The 18,985-nt window shown below is 42.4% G+C and overlaps 1 non-coding gene across 1 annotated transcript; it reads right to left on the minus strand.

The window, feature by feature from the left end:
* Positions 1-18,580: 18,580 nt before the first annotated feature.
* Positions 18,581-18,743, minus strand: LOC127207736 (U1 spliceosomal RNA). Its single transcript, XR_007832962.1, has one exon. It is a non-coding gene; the product is annotated as a U1 spliceosomal RNA (small nuclear RNA).
* Positions 18,744-18,985: the final 242 nt, after the last annotated feature.

The following is an 18,985-nucleotide window of genomic DNA, read 5'->3' on the forward strand; positions in this document are numbered from 1 at the left end:
CTTTGAGGACACTGCTTTTCAATGGGGTTAATGCAGTTGCTCTTTTTGGCCCCAGCTTGTTCTGATAGAGTTGCTATAAAAGAATTAGATTATTGGGGCTTGGGAGATGGCTCAGGGGTTAAGAGCACTGTCTGCTCTTCCAGAGGTCCTGAGTTCAATTCCCAGCAACCACATGATGGTTCACAATCATCTAGAATGAGATCTGGTGCCCTCTTCTGGTGTGCAGGGGAACAGGCAGGTAGAAACACTGTATATATAATAAAGAAATACATCTTTTAAAAAAGAATTAGATTATCTATCGAGATCTCTCTGACTTTCTGTCTCAGCATGTGTGTGCTCTCTTGCTCTTGTATACACTCCCAGAGCATGCCCTCCACCGTGATGTGCTACAGTGGGGTCAGGAAACAGGCCTTCAGTAGAACCAACACAATACTCTTTGCAGTTTTGGTCTCCAGATATTCAGCCCAAGATATCTGCTTACTGCAATAGAAAATGAACCAATAAAGTGGTGAATGAGTTTTCTTGTATTTGATGTAACTTTGAGTTCTATCAAGTAGTATGTGAGGATAATCCTTAAAATCATTAGATAACGGCCAGGCGTGGTGGCACACACCTTTAATCCCAGCACTCAGGAAGCAGAGGCAGGTGGATGGGTATGAGTTTGAGGCTAGCCTGGTCTACAAAATGAGTCCGTGACAGCCAAGGCTACACAGAGAAATCCTGTCTTGAAAACAAACAAACATGGGCTGGAGAGATGGCTCAGAGGTTAAGAGCACTGACTGCTCTCAGAGGTCCTGAGTTCAATCCCAGCAACCGCGTGGTGACTCACAACCATCTACAATGAGGTCTGATGCCCTCTTCTGGCCTGCCAGTGTACATGCAGGCAGAGCACTGTATACATAATAATAAATAAATCTTAAAAAAAAAAGAAAAGAAAACAAACAAACAAAAAAGATCATTAGATAAGATACAAATACAGTCTAGCCCAGCACTGGATCAAACTATTTGTTTGTTTGAACTGCCAATGTGAAACAGCGAGTATAGCAGAAAGTAAAGTGTTTTCCAAATGTAAAGAAGTGTTTCTATCTAAATCTTAAATGGTAACATGACCACATATTCAAATCATACCTAAAGCAAATCTTGACCCCTTGATATTTAGACACTGCCCTGTCAGTTACTGCACATGGTAAGGTTTCATTTAATTCCACAACACATAAGTTATGCCATAAAATTGCTGGCCAAAAGGTCTAACATTGGCAACCTCATGAACTTTAATAAGTAGGTATAATTTGTGGCCTGCTCAGTAAACGTGAATGAAATGTCCACGTCCTCCAAGCATTGTTCTCGGTTCCTCAGGAGTTCCCATTATTTTGGAGGGAGAAAGATGCTCATATCGCGGAGCATGCTACCTCCTGCGTTTGCCAACAAACGTGTCCTGGATGAGGGCAGGGAGACTCAGTCATCCTGGTCCCATGCACACCATATAAGTCAAAGGAATCCAGGGCTGCAAACGAATATTGAGGAGCACGTTGCTCAATGTAATCATTTTACATATGAGGGAAAGAGTGATTTTCAAAGTGTTTAAAAGCCAACTAAAACCTAACTAGTACTTAAGTTGTTGTATTTAGTTTTGGGTCTCATTGAGACAAATTACTTAACAAAAGCACTTCAGGGAAGGGAGAGTATGTCCTTGGTTCACAGTTCAGGGAAACGTAATCCATCATAAAGAGGTATAATGTTAGCGGGGTGTAGTGGTGCACGCCTTTAATCCCAGCCTCAGGGAGGCAGAGGCAGGAGGATCTCTGGGAGTTCGAGACCAGCCTGGTGTACAAAGTGAATCCAGGGCAGCCAAGGCTACACAGAGAAACCTTGTCTCAAACAAGCAAACAAACAAACAAATAAACAACAACAATCAACATGTTGGCTGACAGAGTAATGTTAAAAGTAGGGTATCTGTAACTAAGTTGAGTACATCTTTAGCAGTGAAGTTGCTGCCTTCTGATCCTGGGGAAACACTTAAAGTGGTCCTCTGAAGCCTCGGCCAGCTGTGGGGCCATGGCCATCATTAACTGTGAAGCTCTGTGAGTTCTCACAAGTGCTGTTTCTCAATGAACTGCTTCTTTCTTTCTGTCGTCTAAGAACTAAGAGATCAAATTTACTCTCCATTTAATTCTCTCAGGAGGGAACTTAAGGCATGAGTTCCTCAGTCTTAGCTGGCTTGTCACCTACACATCTTAAAGGAGACATGGAGGACATACCCTGAGGATGTGTACTGCAGGTGGTATAAGTTGGTTATAAACCTGGGACTGAGGCGTGGATGTCCATCAAAGCATAGAGGTATGAGCAGTCCAGACGATGCCCTGCTGGTCATGGGGCTGCAATGATTGCACTCAAGTTAACTGAGTATGGTTTACTGAAAATTAATTTTTCACAGGAATCACTTGGGAGCTTTGAAAAGTAACATTATGCCCTACCGAAGATCAGGAAATCAGAATTTCTGATTTAACATAAATGAATAGTTACACACACACACACACTCATATGCACACTCATATTTTAAAAATCCATGTCTGCCAGTCGTATAGATAAAATGCTCAAAAACATTATGGAGGAAACAAGATACAAAGGAGGGATCGGAAATGTCCATGTAAACTTATTCTTTTGACAACTTGCAATTTGCAATTGTGTGGCCAGATTCCCTTTGCCTGATTTCCTCTTTCTTCATAAACCATCTCAACACAATACAGACTCCTAAGAGGAGGAAGCCTGGCAGGGTATCAGTGTCAGCTTGTGTATAGGAAATCAACCCTACCAGCATTAGGAACTTGTCTTGAGAATAAATATTTATAAGGTCTACATAATTAGGCCTGATTGACGTCTCGTAGTTAAAATGAGCTGGAAAGAAAGTGACTCACTAGTATGACTGTTTGTATTAAGCTCTCTGCACTAATACGTCGTAATATATTCTGTAGTTCAGGGTATTACTTCCTCAAAGAGCGAGATATCCTGAAAGAGGAAAGTTCACTTTGCTAAGCCATTTTCTTTTCAGCTGTAATCACTGCCTCCTGTAATTCTAGATCCACTATGTGATCTTTATCCACTATTTAGGAAAGGAAAAATTAGCCATGCTCTCACTGTTAACATTTTGGTTCACTCTCATCTGGTCCTTTTTACTTGTATATAAAAAAAAAATGTGGAGTTTTTTCTTTTTTTTCTTCCTTTTACATTTACAAAATCATGCTGGGAAGGCTAAGGCAAATGTAACTGTAGATCACTTATATGCATTCTTTGTATGTGTACATATATATTACATATGATTTAGTAGTTCCATATGTAAGCAAAACATTTAAACTATTTGTAGAAATGTAATGAACATGCTGATAGTTATTTTTTTCCTTGATGCACGAACAACCTCAGCTGTTGCTGTGGTAAACACCATGAGCAGAAGCAACTAGGGGAAGAGGCAGGGTTTTTAGCCCACAAGTTACAGTCTTTCATGGGAAGCCAAGGCAGAAACCTAGGAGCAGGAGTGAGGCTGAGCCCATGAAGGAAAGCTGCTTATTGGCTTACTCGGCTCCATTTGTCCTGCAGCCCATGGCCACATCCCCATGAGTGGTACATACAGTAGGCTCCGCCTTCCTTTATCAAATAGCAATAAAACAAAAAAGTCATCTACAAAGGCGCCTACGGACCAATCTTATGAGATTCCTTCTTCCCAGGTGTCTCTAATTTGCATCAAGTTGGCAAACCTCACCAGCCCAAGCTTCTTCTCCCCAGGAACCATGTTCTTATCTTTCTGGATGCAGCTCCTCTTGGCGGGGTACATCTCTACCTGGCTGACCCTTCACTTCCCTTGTTGCCTGTTCATCTCCTCCTACTGTGGATCAGAGGTACAGTCCCCAGCTATGATCCCAAAGACCCATTTTCCAGGACATCTCATCTCCGCATCCTGAGCCAGTGTGTCTGCCTGAGTTAGCACAGATGTGCTGCTCCGACCTGGCCCTCATGCTACAGAACACGGCCCGAATAGCCTCACAGGGTCCGCAACTATGTTAGAATCTGGTCTACACTTGTCTGTCACTCCAACTTCCGCCTCCTTCACCTCTCTGGCTTCTTTCTCATGGCCTTGGCAGATGGCATTTCTTCCTACTTCACAGTGGGACCCTGTTGATGAACTTTATCTCCTCACATGTCACAATAGTAAACTCCAGCACCTTCACACCAACAAATATCGTTTCCCCTGTGTCCCCTTGGCTCCCTTTCTCCTAGTCCTTCCTTTTGACTAACGGTTCCAAATGTGGGTGTGGCTCAGAGTCCCCAAAGGAACCCCCAAGAGAGCATCAATTAAATCATAAATCACCCGTGTGTATTTTTTTAAAAGCAGGAGCACTGCTTTGTGGCCAGGGCTGAGAAGTGTGGATGTCAGCATTCGAATGTACTTTGTCCTTCACTACACAAGGACCCTTTCGGCTTCCTTCTCAGCTCCTCTGCTTTCTATTCAACTTTCTCAGAGACAGCTGTCTACACTCATTGCCTCCTTCATTGCTACTTCACCTCTATGGAAATTCTTACCAGTTGTCATGGCTAACTCAGTTTTTTGTTGTTGTTGTTTTTTGTTTTTGTTTTTTCTGCCTATTCCATGCTCTGAACTATGTTCCTAAAGTTAAGAGCACTTCATCCCTATGTATACTTGACCTGGCTAGGGCATTATACATTTATGGAAAGTCTTTGCTAATGAAAGATGGTCTGGCTTCTCCAGTGATCTGGAGCAATTCGCTTCCACTTCTCTTTCTGTCCCTACAGACGTTTGCTTTTGAAATAAGGGAGCACACCTTGTAAGTGCAAAGGAAAGAAAGTTAAATGTGTCAACACAATGATTTAATGTTCCACTGAGCAAACATGGATCCTTTTCAAAGGTTTGCTCTCAACACAATTCTTAAACAGCTCCTTGAAGTTTACTTTTATAACTACAGAGTACTTTCTCCTCCCTCAGAACCCTTGATAAAGGCTTTCTCTACCTAGTCTGTCTTCTATTAGCAGCTGTCAGTCACCAAGAAAATGTTAGGTGATATTCAAGTGTGCTAAAAAAAGAGAAAGCTCGATTTCCAGTTTCCCCGTGACACCAAACAACCATGCCACCAGTAAGATTCACCATTAAATCCAGGCATGGTAGCACATGCCTTTAATCCCAGCACTTGGGAGGCAGAGTCAGACAGATTGCTGAGTTCAAGGCCAGCCTGGTCTACAAAGTGAGTTCAGGACAGCCAAAATAACATAGAGAAACCCTGTCTCGAAAAACAAACAAAAAAAACCAAACAAACAAACCAAACTAAACCAAAACAAGACAAAACAAAAACCCAACAAAAGATTCACCATTAAATACAGCAGCAAGCTCAAAGTATGAAATCCCCAGAAGCCTTCTCATAGAAGAGTATAGAAGTGTGGGTGCTGAGCACTGACTTATGGCCGTGATGGAGGTAGTGGTGTCACTTTGTGCTGATGCATAGAAGAAAGCTACAGGGCTCAATGTGATGGGTACTGGGTGCAAGGAAAAGGCCAGGAGCAGAGTGTGCCCAGTAAATCTTGCTGTTTGGTGTTTAAAATGAGGCACACGAAATGTGAAAACAATTTGAAATGATATATACTAGCAGCACTCATCAGTCATTACAGTAAAGTAAAAGAACTAAACATGACTGTTAAAAGCAAATATTGACAGACGTATGCTATTTACAAATGATACACCTTAACATATGGGATACAAAGGTCGAAATAAAAGGAAGTTAGTAACCTGGCTGAAAGTTACTAACCTACAGACAGCTGGTGTGCGTCTACTAACAGAAATGTTAAGACCAAGTGGTGATTTCCATAGCTGAAAAACAATAAAAATTTCAAGTCACTAAACATGAAATAAAACTTTTAAAACATATGAGGAGAAAATAAACACAGCAGTATTGAGAAATTTGCCACCATAATAGGATGTTACAATTCTAATAATTGAAGCAGACAAAAATGCATAAGTAAATGATTTACCTAGAATTTCTATTGCTGTGATCAAACACCATGACCAAAAAGCAAGTTGGGAAGGAAAGGGTTTATTTGTCTTACACTCCCATCTGTAGTCCATCACTGAGGAAAGCTAGGATAGGAAGCAAATAGGCAGGAACCTGGAGACAGGAACAGATGAGAGGTCATGGAGGGGTGCTGCTTTATGGGTTGCTCCCCTTGGCTTGTTCAGTCTATGTTCTTATAGAACCAGGACCAGGGATGAGACCACTTACAATGGGCTGGGCCAATCACTAATTAAGAAAATGCCTTAAAGTCAGATCTTATGGAGGCATTTTTCTCAATTAAGTTTCCCTCCTTTCAGTTAACCCTAGTTTGTGTGTCAAGTTGACATAAAACTAGCCAACACAGTAAATATAGACCTAACTGCAAAAACAATAAATGTCGGGAGTCTGGAAAGGGTATAAACTGGACAGCCCTGAGAGGGCCCGTGGCAGCTGCTGCTTCCCACGTTCCTGTCCCTGTTGCTGCTGATTCATCCGGCTACTCTTTTTACTGTTGCATTTGCTATTGCTGGATTGCTGGATTGCTGGTTTGTTGAACTGCTGGAGATTCAGACCCTGAGATTGAATTTGCTTCAAGGAACTCTATGTCCCTAATCAACAGGAAGTAGCCTATAGAGGTTTATGTCTGTTTTCCCCTCTAACCGTTCTCTCCTACCTAGTGTTGGGGAATTGGAAGGGATTATGGTGAATAAGGATTATAAAAGAGGTGGAGGTATAAAAACCCAATAAAATATATATTTTTAAATGCCCACAAGGAAGCCGGGTGTGGTGGCACACACCTTTAATGCCAGCACTCGGGAGGCAGAAGCAGGTGGATCTCTGTGAGTTTGAAGCCAGCCTGGCTTACAAAGCAAATCCAGGACAGCCATAACTAACTTGGAGAAACTGTGTCTCAAACCTCCTTCCCAAAAATGCCATCAAGTTCTCCTCAAAGTTAATAGGTCAAGTGGCAATGTTAACAGGACTGGTGATATGGCTTAGTGAATAAGTTTCTGCCACAAAGCTTGATGAACTGGGTTCCAATTTCAGAACCCACATGGTGGAAGGAAAGAACCAACTCCTGCAAGTTGCCCTCTGACCTCAACATCAATGACGTGAAGATAGCCCTCCCCTTCCTATATACCACAAGGAGGGGGAAAGGGACAGAAAGAGATCAGTAAAGAAATGATATACATTTTAAAAGTTAAAGAATAAGCAACAGAATAAACCCAAAGGGCAAAAGGAAAGACAGAAAAAATAACATGGATTAATAAGATGGAGGATAAGTTGTCCTCAGTGGCTCAACAGCAAGCAAGCAGCAATACCTAAAGATGCTTCTTTGAATAAAGCAGCAAAGATGGGTGGATTTCTGCAAGTAGTGATCATAGGAAAAGCCTGGAGAACACAGCCTACTGCTTTGGGACCATCACCTTTTCCTCTTCTGCACTGCTGTTGGCAGTAAAACCACACTTCAGACTCAGATTGCTGACTCTTTTGAACACAGTGCCATAGTGATCCACTTCCCTTTACCCAGGCAGATAAACAGAGCCTGTACTCCATGATGTTACCAAACCAGTGCAATGCAGCTGACATCGTGTACCATTATACTTTGGGGGTATCTTGAAGAAGTTAGGACAGCAGATGGGGAGCAAGGCATACAGTAGAGAGCCAATCTGTGAGAGAAGAGCTGATGGCAAGCTGAATGAAGAGAGAGCTCAGACTGCTTTGCTGTGCAGGCTGACTCGGCCTTAACCACCTGGTGCAAGCTCAGGAGCCAGTGTTCCCATCTGGATGTGCTGCACCAACAGAAGCATCTACGCCTTCTTTAACATTTTAAATTTCACTCATTATTCATATATGTGTCTGAGTACAGGTATGTTCATGTCATGTGTGTAGAGGTCCCAGGACAACTTTGCACTTTTCAGTCTCCATCATTTTGGGTCTGGGATCTGGCACAGGTCATTTAACCTCTGCAGTGGGTACTTTTTTTTTTTTTTTTTTAACCTACTAAGCCATCTTTCTGGCCAGTTGTACCCTTTTATTTATCAGCATCTGGAGTCAAGAGATGCAGTCTTCTTCCAGAAGGCTCTGACCTTGGGAAATGTAGCTCTCTGTAGCTGAAGGACATTCCAGAAGAGCAAGCACCTACACTCTCATAGTCAAAGAAGACGAGCAAGGCAAGAAGACTAGTGGTCCAGATACCAAGTTTACCATGGAGCCTCTGGAACAAAGTCTGCAGTCATCACCTCAAGAGTGGACCAACAAATGCCTGTCAGCTTAGGGGTTCAGAGCTAAGCTATCTACCTATGGTCGCTTGATTTGTCAAAGTAAAACAGCTTTGCAGTGCATTGTAGGAATGAATAATTGTTTAGAAAATGATTCCTTGTCACTGAGGGATAGTGAATCAGTCAAGGTCTGGAGAGAAAACAGTGTCATTGCTTTCAGAGACAACTGCATTTAGGGAGTGTCCCAAACAAGTGTTAGAGAACTTCAGTGGCAAAAGTGGCACAGGTAGATAATGGACTTTAGTATGCCAGAAGTAGTTGACATTGCTTGGACACAGATGGTCCCAAAGGGAAGTCTATGATGTCAATCATCCCTTGATGCTCATGGGGGACAGTTTGCAAGACCCCTGTGGACATTTGTATTCATGGCTGCTCAGATGTCTCTATAAAATTACCTAGTGTCTGCAAACATCCTGTGCTTATCCTTCCCAGTGCTTTAAAGCATCCCAATTATAATAGCTAATATGATGTAAATGCTATAAATAGTGCTTATTCCATACGTCAAGAAAAATGAGTGTGCATGCTCAGTATAGATGTGGGTTTAAAAAACAAAGCAAAGCAGGAGAGCAAGCCTGAAATGACCACAACTCGGGCAGCAAGCAGCCAGGGGAGAGGGGAATAAGCCTAAGATGACTCCTGTCCAGTGTCATTCAGGTCCAGGCAGGCAGACCATGACCAAAACAAAACAAAACAAAAAAACCAAAAAACTCCTGGCCAGTGCCACATGGTATGGACAGGGCATAGCACTTCTAAGACCATTCCTGAGACAGCCCCAGATACCCAAAGGCCCTAGGCACCACTAAGATGAGCAAGTAAGTGGTGGAGAAATGGAAGAGAAATAAGCAGAAGGGTGTGTGCACAATGAAGAGAGGCAAAACCGGAGACTTGGGAGTAGTAAGGAACAGCTTGATGTGAATGCCGTCTAAGAACATGGTGAGGTCCTGGCCCATGCAGGGGTCTGTTACCACCAAGGGCCCGGCAGATGTCCCTGGTCTGCACTGCCCTCCGGAGTCATGCTAATGTCTGAGGGCTGTGAAGATCTGGCCCCACCCCTTGCCTAGGCATTGTGGGAGAGCTGGCCTCAAAGCCAGGAGAGTAGGAGAGCTATCCCTGCCCCTCACCAACTGCAATATGTGTGAGAGTTGGCCCCTGCACCTTGACCAGGAAGTACAGTAGAGCTGACCCTGGTGGCAGGGATATCAGTGAGCTGCTTCAAGGGTGAGAGTATGGGAGAGCTAGCCCCACCGCACATCTGCTGTAAGGTGGCATGGGCAAAGAAGAGATGCCATCCCACCACCTCACCACTAAAGGCATCATGAGAGTGGGAGAGCTGTCCCTGCCCCTCACTGGCTGCAGCACTCGGGAGACTGGACCACACACCTTACCTGGGCAGCACAGTAGATCTGGCTCAGGTTATGGGGGTGTAGGGAATCTTGCCCAGGGCCATGACAGCTGAGAGCTGGCTCTGCTCCTTGCTGGCTAAACATTGGATGAGCCAGCTGGCACAGTGCTGGAGAGCTCTCTCTGGTGGTACAGACGCCGGAGACCTGGCTGGCTGAGTAACCTAGCTACCACCCAAGCCCAGATCCAGGACTTTGAGTTGGCCCACGCCAACTTCTACACCATCAATGAACTGCTAGAGCATGTGAATGGGATGGTCCTACAGATTCAAAGTTCAGGATCTCCATGACAGAGGGCACAGGATATCAGAGAGGAGTCCCAATGAAGACCCAGTATTAGTAGTGTAGCAGCAGCCAGAGGCCTCAAATCAGACCACTCATTGAAATGAACATTTATAAGCAAAGAAGTGTGGACAAAAGGGTATACTGTGGGACACACTGTAATACACTACAGTTTTTACAACGAGTTTTTTTTTTTTCTTTTGTGAGGGAAGTTGCAAGGGGAAATGGCAGGTATGAAGAGACAGGGAGATGAGAGGAATTGAAGTGCATGTTGTGAAATTCACAAAGAAGACATAAAAAGTTAAATAAAACAAACAAACAGACAAAAAAACCCAACCAACAGGCAAAGAGATGTTCTCAGCTGTGGTTGTTTGAATCTGTAGCTATTGGCCCCATGGATGTGGTGGTCGGCCGCATTAGAACCTATAAGCTTGGAGGAACATCCCACCAGAATGTGGGCCCAGACATGAAGTGAGGAGGCCACAACAAGCCAACGCTGTTTCCTCTGGAGGGAACAATAAGGCTGGTTCTGAGAGTGTGGGAGTTGGGGTAGGGCTAGTAACAGGAGCAACTGCCACAGGAAACAGGACCATTCAGAGAGCTGTGAGCAGAATGTCACCCACAGATCCAGCAGACAGAACAGGCCCACAGGTGTGCTCCAACTCCAGCCTCCTGGTATGCTTTACATAGTGAACAAAACGGGCAGCACTTGGCAGAGGGGACATGGCATGTATTTTTCCTCCTAACCTTTTTTCCATGTAATAAAGCATGGAAAATGATTTATAACCTTGATCTTTATTCTAAAACAACCTTAATTCCTTAGTTCTTTATACATAACAGTTATTATATGAGAGAGAGAGAGAGAGACTGGAAAGGGGAGATAACTGAGTCTGGTTACTTTATTCAACTCTTTGTAGGTTTGAAGTCAACAAAAGAACAGAACAACAGGATGTTAGTAAGTTTTTAATTCTTCAAACTGCCTTCATTTTACCTATATCTAACATACAAATCTTTTTTTTTTTTTTGGCAAAGTTTAGAAAATGCAAATTTCAAGAACAATTTAATAATATAAACCAGTAAGAAACTGTGCTAGTTCAGTTCTTACACAAAATGCACCTGAGATTGCTTAGTGAGCCAGCTGGGGGCAGTCCATTTACCTTGTATTGGATTGAAGGAGCTGGAAGTGTGGTCACCGAGAATAATGTTAAAGCGTTTAAAATCTTTGCCTTGTAACAGAAAGTCTACCTTGTAGCAGAGAAGCCCTAATACAAATGTCCTTTTCTTGAATTGCCTCTTCTGCGGTCTCTTCTCTGACCCCAAACCTTCTCACATTCAGCCCCAGGATTCATTCTCACCAAGTGGCTTCTTGCAGCCCAAACCCAGCTTGGTCTCCTCTACCATTTTCTAAGTAAGTCCTCCTGAATTGCCCCAGTTTTGCAACCCTTTTGTATTTTAAAGATAAAGAAGATGTCATTGACACAAAACCAAAACCAAACTTGGGCTCCAAAGTGAATTAAAGATTGCTGTTTCTGAGCCAACGATGAGTGAGCATGGTCCAGGAACACAGGTACAAGCTGCTCTGTCCTTGGTGAATTTTTATAGTCCCAGGACAAGAGACGGTCAGAAGTCAAGACATTTGCCAAAACTCTGGTGAAGACATCAGATAGGCAGCATTCAGCCAAATGGTGGTGGAGTGGCTGGAGGATGGGGGTCTCTGCTGAGGGTCTCAGATATCTGATGGCATTCGTATCTTTTCATTTGATGGAAGTTAGTGGTCTGCTAAGTTAATTTATACCAAAGGTTTTGCCAGACAGTCAAAGGGATGCTACTATAGAGATGTGGGTATTTCATGGACCAGATGCTCTGCAAGTTAGAGTGTTTGTCCACAAGTTGTCCTCTAACCTGCGCGCGCGCGCGCACGCACACACACACACACGCACACACACACACACAATTTTAAAAAAGGATCAAAAAGATGAAAGATAGTCCAGATATGCTGCTTAGTTTCTTGTCATCATAACACAAACTGGAGTCACCCTAATGAGAGAATTCCTTCATTGTATTGGCATCAAGGCAGGTCTATGACACTTCGCTTTGATTAGTGGCTAACATTCCAAGGACAGTCCACTGTGGGTGGTACCACTCCTAGTCAGATAGTTGTGACTTGTATAAGGAAGCAGGCCAAGCAAGTTATGAGGAGCTGTTGCTGTTTTAATGGTTTTTCCTCCCAAAATCATGCTCCCAAAATAAGGACTCATGAGACTCAAAATATATTTACAAGTATCTAGGCCATGCATCTAGGCTCTTATTTGACTAGCTCATAACTTAAAATAACCCATTATACTAACCTACATTTTACCATGTGGCTGGTTTACTTCCGCTAGGGTACCATGCATCTGTCCTCCTCACATCTTGCCAGACAAATCTCTCGCATCTGGCTCTATCCCAGAATACTTTCTGCCTGGCGAGTGTCCCACCTTCTATTCTATCCTTTCTTATAGGCCATAGCTTTTCTTTTAAATTGACAAGTGATGTTTCCACACAGACAACAGATAGTCTCTCTACAAGAAGCAATTCAAGTAAGCAGTGTTCTTTCATGCTCGCTGCTTCCGTCCCTGCCTTCAGGTTCCTGCTCTACTTAAGTTCCTGCCTTGACTTCTCTCAATGGTAGGCTATAAACTGGATATATATAAGCCAAATAATTCCTGATTTTTCAAGTTGCTTTTAGTGTTTTTCACACCAACAGAAAGCTACTCTTGATCTGTCTGCATCATCTTTGACACAGGTGCTGGTCTTCCAGGGAACTGCAGTTCACAAGGCCAACTTCCACAACAAAGAAACCTAATTAACTTTCCAATAGCTTCAGAGCTACATTTTTGTTTTTTCTCATGCCATCACTTCCAATGCGAGTGTTCTGCGACAAAGAGTCATCTGAGCTCCATAAACTTGCCAGGCAACCCAGACTTCTTGAGGTCATGACTCATTCTTTCCTGACCTATTAACACCCCTTGCATAGTTCAGGATCGGTTAGTCTGGGTCCCAGTACACAGGAAGAGACAATGCCAAGAATGTGGTCCAAAGACTATCTCATAAGTGACGAGCATTTAATCTGTAAGAACATAACCACGTGGGTATATTTAAAACCCAAAGGGCTTTGAGAATAGAGGCCTTGGCCTGTATCCTTGAAGAATGATGAAAAGTACATAGCTTTGCTGGGTCGCTAGAAGTTTTTCCACACTAATCACTATTTTTCAGTTAAAACAAATCTTCAGTTATAATAAAAGAGTCAGGGTATGTGTTTGGGAGGTGCCTAGCGTGGCTGATAATAGGTCAGTGTTACCTAAGCTTTTCTTGCTGTGTGCAAATAACTTTTATGTCCGTTTATCTGCTCAACGCAACTAACACTCCCTAGTCACCTGCTGCATTCTGGGTACAAAGCTAAGCATAGCTATACAGGCCCGGACACAATGTGATTAGTTCTTCATTTCATTTGCCATTCAGCAGCAGACACAAGACACTACAAGTGCTGTGGTGATTAAAGGAAGTTCGCATGTGCTTGCCCATGTGTGTGCAAGTGTAGGTGTGGGTTTGTATGCCTGTGTGAACATGCATGTAGAAGCCCAAGACCCACCTCAGGTGTCATTCTTCAGGAACTGTGTCTTTTGAAATAGTATCTAACTAGCCAAGGAGCTTACCGAGCAGGTTTGTCTGGAGCTGGGGATCTGCTTATCTCTGGCCCCAGCAGTAAGAGTACAAGCACACACCTCCATACCTGGCCCTTTGACCTGGACTCTGGGGACTTAACTCAGGTCCCCGTGCCTGTACAGCAAGCATTTTACTCACTAAGCCATCTCCCCAGCACTTAGAGCTCTTGAGGGAGGAAAGTGCAATTTGATTTAAAGATTGCATTCCCCCACCAACCTATGTTTCTGTTTACATTTTCTATTAATAATTAAATGTAACTCTTTTTTTTTTCTGTTAACAGATCTTTATTTCCTCCAAATCATTGCTTAAACTATGTGATTGTGGGACCAGCCACCATTCACTCTGTGAGGTCATCACTTTTACCAATGGGACATCGTCAGAGATTTGTCGCAGTTTATCTGTGACAGGGTTTGCATCCTTCCCTGGTGCAGAGCTTGAGGATGTGTGAGGTGAGGAGTGGGCCGTGTTGTCCTGTCGTGTGATGAAGCCCCCTCAGCTGCTGGGACAGAGCAACCCTTGCATAAAGAAACATAAACAGGAGGCAGGGACGCTGAGAAAGATTACCAGGCTCTACTTTTTATCATCCCCAGTTGAGAGATATGAGCCAATGTAACTCTCTTCTTTGTTTAAACATTTGTAATTAAGAGCCCCAAACGAGGGGCTGGAGAGATGCCTCAGAAGAGCGCTGGCTGCTCTTGCAGAGGTCCTGAGTTCAATTCCCACCACCCACATAGTGGCTCATAACCATCTATAATGTGATCTAATGCCCTCTTCAGCACTGGATACATAATAATAAATAGATAAATCTTAAAAAAAAAAAAAAAAAGAGTCCCAAATGATTCAGGAACAGACATCATGTTTTAAAGGAGGATTTTTTTTAGAAGTACAATTGTTTCTGACTCAAATTAAAGGGAAAGTGAAACAGTGCTATCTAAGATGGAAAGAAATGGATGTGAATAGTTTAAACAGATATATTTACAGGCTAAATGCAACAGGTTTGATCGTTTGTTCCAAATCTGAAAATTCAACAAAACTATTCAAGAGGCAAAGAAATGTAAATTAGTTGCTCAGATTTTAAAAGTAGGGTTTAATTTTACACAAAGTGTGGAGGCCCGCTATTCTTGCCTTGTGCTACATTCTATTTTTATAGTGTCAGAAAACGATTCAGTCCTACATACCCGTGGTCTAAAATGTTACTATTATGATGACGGCTGAAGCAAGCAGATGTGAGAACATTCCAATTTGCAGTTTCTCAGCTTGAATTGGCGGAACCAGCCATCTGCTAAATTTAATATTGTGTTAAGATGAAAAACTGGAGCTGAGTTTTGAGGTGCTTACGTACACATATGTTTATGTAAATTTTTTTACTGGTATGTATTGTATGTTGAGTGTATCCACACTGCCTGCTTCCCCTCCTGCGCCACCCCCCCCACTTCATTATGCTCACCTCCCATTAGCCCCACTTTCTTCTAGACATTACTACTTCTACTTTCATTCAGTGTTTTTAATGTGACTATATTAAATCTATTGACAACCACAAACAAAGGTAGATAACCACAGCGGAGGGTAGACGTATGGTATTTATCTTTCAGAGACTGACTTAATTTACTTCTTCTGCTTTCCTATAAATGACACAAATCCATTCTTCTTTATGGCAGAGAGACATCCCCTTGCATGTGAGCCATATTCCCTCTCTGTTCCTCAGTTTGTGTCCACGTGTGTTGGTTATATTACTTTGTTACCGCGAGTGGTGCTGCTATAAACGCTGATGAGCAAGCATCTCCACAACAGGCTTTGGAGTCCCCCATGGAAATGTCTAGGAATGTGTAGCTGGTTGATGTAGGGGGGTTATTTCTAGTTTTCTAAGGAAGCTAAAAGGTGTTGTCCATAAAGGCTGGGATAATTTATATTCCCAGCAGCAATACATGAGCTCTCCTTGGTGTTCCAGCCTTGCCAGCCTTTGTTGTTATTGGTTCTTAATGACTGACATTCTCCCTGGAGTAAGTGGGAATTTCAATGGAGTTCTGATTTGTATTTCTTTGATGATTAGTGGGCTTGATCATTTTAAAACATTTTAATACCCTTGTGTATTTCGTGTGTGTGTGTGTGTGTGTGTGTGTGTGTGTGAATTATCTTTATTTTATTGGCCAGTTTATTGATTGGGTTGTTTTGTTTGTTTAGGTTTTTTTTCAGATCTTTCAATATTCTAGATGCTAATTTTTTGTTAGACATGCAGTAGCCAAGAATTTCTTTTTTCATGGGCTGTCTCTTCACTGTTTCCTTTATTGCACAAAAGGTATTTAATTTCTCAAGACCCCATTTGTTGATGGCCTTATTTCTTGAGTAGCTGAGGTTCTGGTTAGAAAGCCCTTGCCTGGACTTATGTCTTGAAGTGTCCTCTCACCTTTTCCTCTCACAACTTTAGAATTTCAAGTTTTATATTAATACTTTTGATACATTGGAAATGGGTTTTTATATAGGATCAGAGATAAAGATATATTTTCTTTTATATGTGGCTATCTGGTTTCTCTAGCATCATTTGCTAAAGAGGCTGTCTTTTTTCTGATGTGCATTCTTGGCATCTTTGTAAACACACACACACACACACACACACACACACACACACACACATACACACCAGGCAGCTGTAGCTGCTTGAATTTATATCTGAATCATTTATTCTATTCCAAGCATCTACTTTGTGTTTTTGTACCACTGCCTTGCTGTTTGTTTCTATGGTATTGTGCTGCAATTTCTTTCAGAGTTGAAACACTCCATCCTCCAGGGATGCTCCTTAGGACCCAGAAATCTCTGAACTGAGGCGCCTTAAGACTCTGGCTGTCAATGACTTACAAATCTCAGGAAGTCCCTGAAATGTACCATGTTCACAAGGCTCCTCCCACAAGGTTTTGTAAACATTAAAAGCTGCTGAGGAGAGGAGACTGTCTGACCAGGAGAGCTGTCTTTAAGTTGTTCAAGGAGCTCCAGCAGTCCAGCTTTTATGAATTGTCCCTCATGCTAGGGGAGTGTTTCAGTTATGTATCTGCATTTGAGTTGCCTACACTCTTGCAAGTAGCTTCAGTAAACTCACTGGCTCATCAAGTTGGATGTGGTGGCATTGTTACTTTGTCTTTCATTGGTTCCCTATCTGTGGTAAGAGACATTTGTATACATCTCACCAGGAACCGAGGTATAAAACACACGATTTCTAGGCTAACATGAAATTGGGTACGCTGGCACTGCTGCCATTACTCTTTTGGTTCACAATTGCTTTGGCTATCTGAGATCTTTAGTGCTTCAAAACAAATTTTGAGGATTGTTTCCTCTATTTCTGTGAGGAACAGACTTTGAATTTTGGTGGGGATTGCATTGAATCGGTAGGTTGCTTTGGATGGAAAACCACTTTCACAATATTGATTGTTCCAGTCCCCACATAATGGTTGTCTTTACATCTGTAGTTGCCTTCTTCAGTGTTTGTCTTTAGTTATTTTATTGTTTTCATTTCATGCCTTGGTTAGGCTTATTTTTTATTTTATTTATTGAGGCAATTGTGAATAAAGTTTTTTCCTCTGGTTTCTTCCTCAGCCTTCGCGTGTTACTAGTATTTAGGAATGGCCCTATTTGTATGTTAATTTTATATCTTGCCACTTTGCTGAAAGTATGTATAGCTCTAAGCATTTTCTAATGGAGGCTTTAAGGTTTCTTATACAGGGAACACATCATCTACAAATAAGGATATTTTGACTTCTACTTTTCCTATTTGTTTCCCTTTTATTTTCTTGTCTTATGCTATGACTTTAGCCACCACTTTTTGTACTGTATGAGAGTAGAGAAGAAAGAGCATGCCCTTGTTTTGTTCCTGGTTGTAATGGAAATGGTTAACATTTTCTCTTGTTTATTATAAAGTTTGCATAACCTTTCTTAAAAATAAGGATTTAAGTATAAATGCCCCCCCCCCCTGTGTGTGTAGAAGCATGTGCTTGTTTAAAAGAGAATTATCTTTCATTTCTTAAATTCCATTTTGAGCTTGGTCACCATTTTGATGCCAGCCCTGACCTAAACCTGACCCCCAGGAGTTATCAGTTCCAGGAATAGACTACCCCTGTCCCAATCTGAGGAATAATCAAGCAGAGAAAAGGGCAGCTAGGAGATAAGCACAAGAGTGTGGAGAAATCTTATCATAAGACTGGACTGGCTATTTCTGCTTGACTTCCTGTGGTTCATGGCACAGGAATCTGGCCTGGTGGCCACCTGGGCCCAAGCCAATCAGGGACTGGCCCTGTAACTGCCTTGTTGCCCTCCAAACAGGTTAAAGGTTACTGGAATTCCCCTTTCTGGATTTACATGGAGCCTTCGAGCTCCACCCAGGGTTGCCACTTTTTGAAGTGGCTGACCCCTACATGCAGGATTCTTACTTTTGTGAAATAAAAACAGTCTTGCCAATTGCATGTGTGAGTGGTGGTCTCTGAGCGGCGATTTCAGACTTAACGCTTGTGTGCTCATGTGTGGAGGTCATCATGTGTGGAGGCCATCATGTGTGGAGGCCAGAGGAGGGTATCAGATGTCTTCCTCCATCAGTCTCGGCCTGCCTTCTTCTCTTGAGGAAAGCTCTCTCACTGAACATGGAGTTTAGCATTTTTTCCCTCTGTGCTAGTGACCAGCAAGCCCCAGCTGTCAACTTTTCTCTGCTTTCCAATGCTGTAGTCACAGGTACATATGCAGTCATACTTGGCTATGTACATGGGTGCTAGGTCCTGTCAAGCATTCTTACCCACCAAGTGATCTTCCCAACTTTAAGAATGTTCCTTCTTTTCCATATTTCTTTTTTCTTTTCTTTTCTTTTCTTTTTTTTTTTTTTTTTTAAGAGAGAGTACTAATGCAGTCCCTCACTGCCACAGTTTTTGTAGATGAGTTTCCCACATTTGGGGAAATCGCAGAGCTCAGCACATCCATTGAGCAATAGCTAAACCTTGTCCTGGATAAATCACCTTCAAGATCATGGAGTTCCCCTGTCAGAGAAGTATTTCTTTCCAATTTCCTTCTGAGCTTTTATATGATGTTAGATTCTGCCAAAAATCTTTTCCTGCATCTATTGAGGTGATTGTATGATTTATTTAGGATATGTGTTTTAGATACAACAATTGGAGATGCAAATGTCAGATTCTGAAACAAGGTAGCTACAGTTATAGATTTTTAAAAAGTAATTTGTTTCTCTTTTCTTTTTTGCTCTTGTTTTCTTTGTTCACATCCACATTTTTGTATTCTC

The sequence above is a fragment of the Acomys russatus genome, chromosome 2 (assembly GCF_903995435.1).
Source record: "Acomys russatus chromosome 2, mAcoRus1.1, whole genome shotgun sequence".
Lineage (NCBI taxonomy): Eukaryota > Metazoa > Chordata > Mammalia > Rodentia > Muridae > Acomys > Acomys russatus.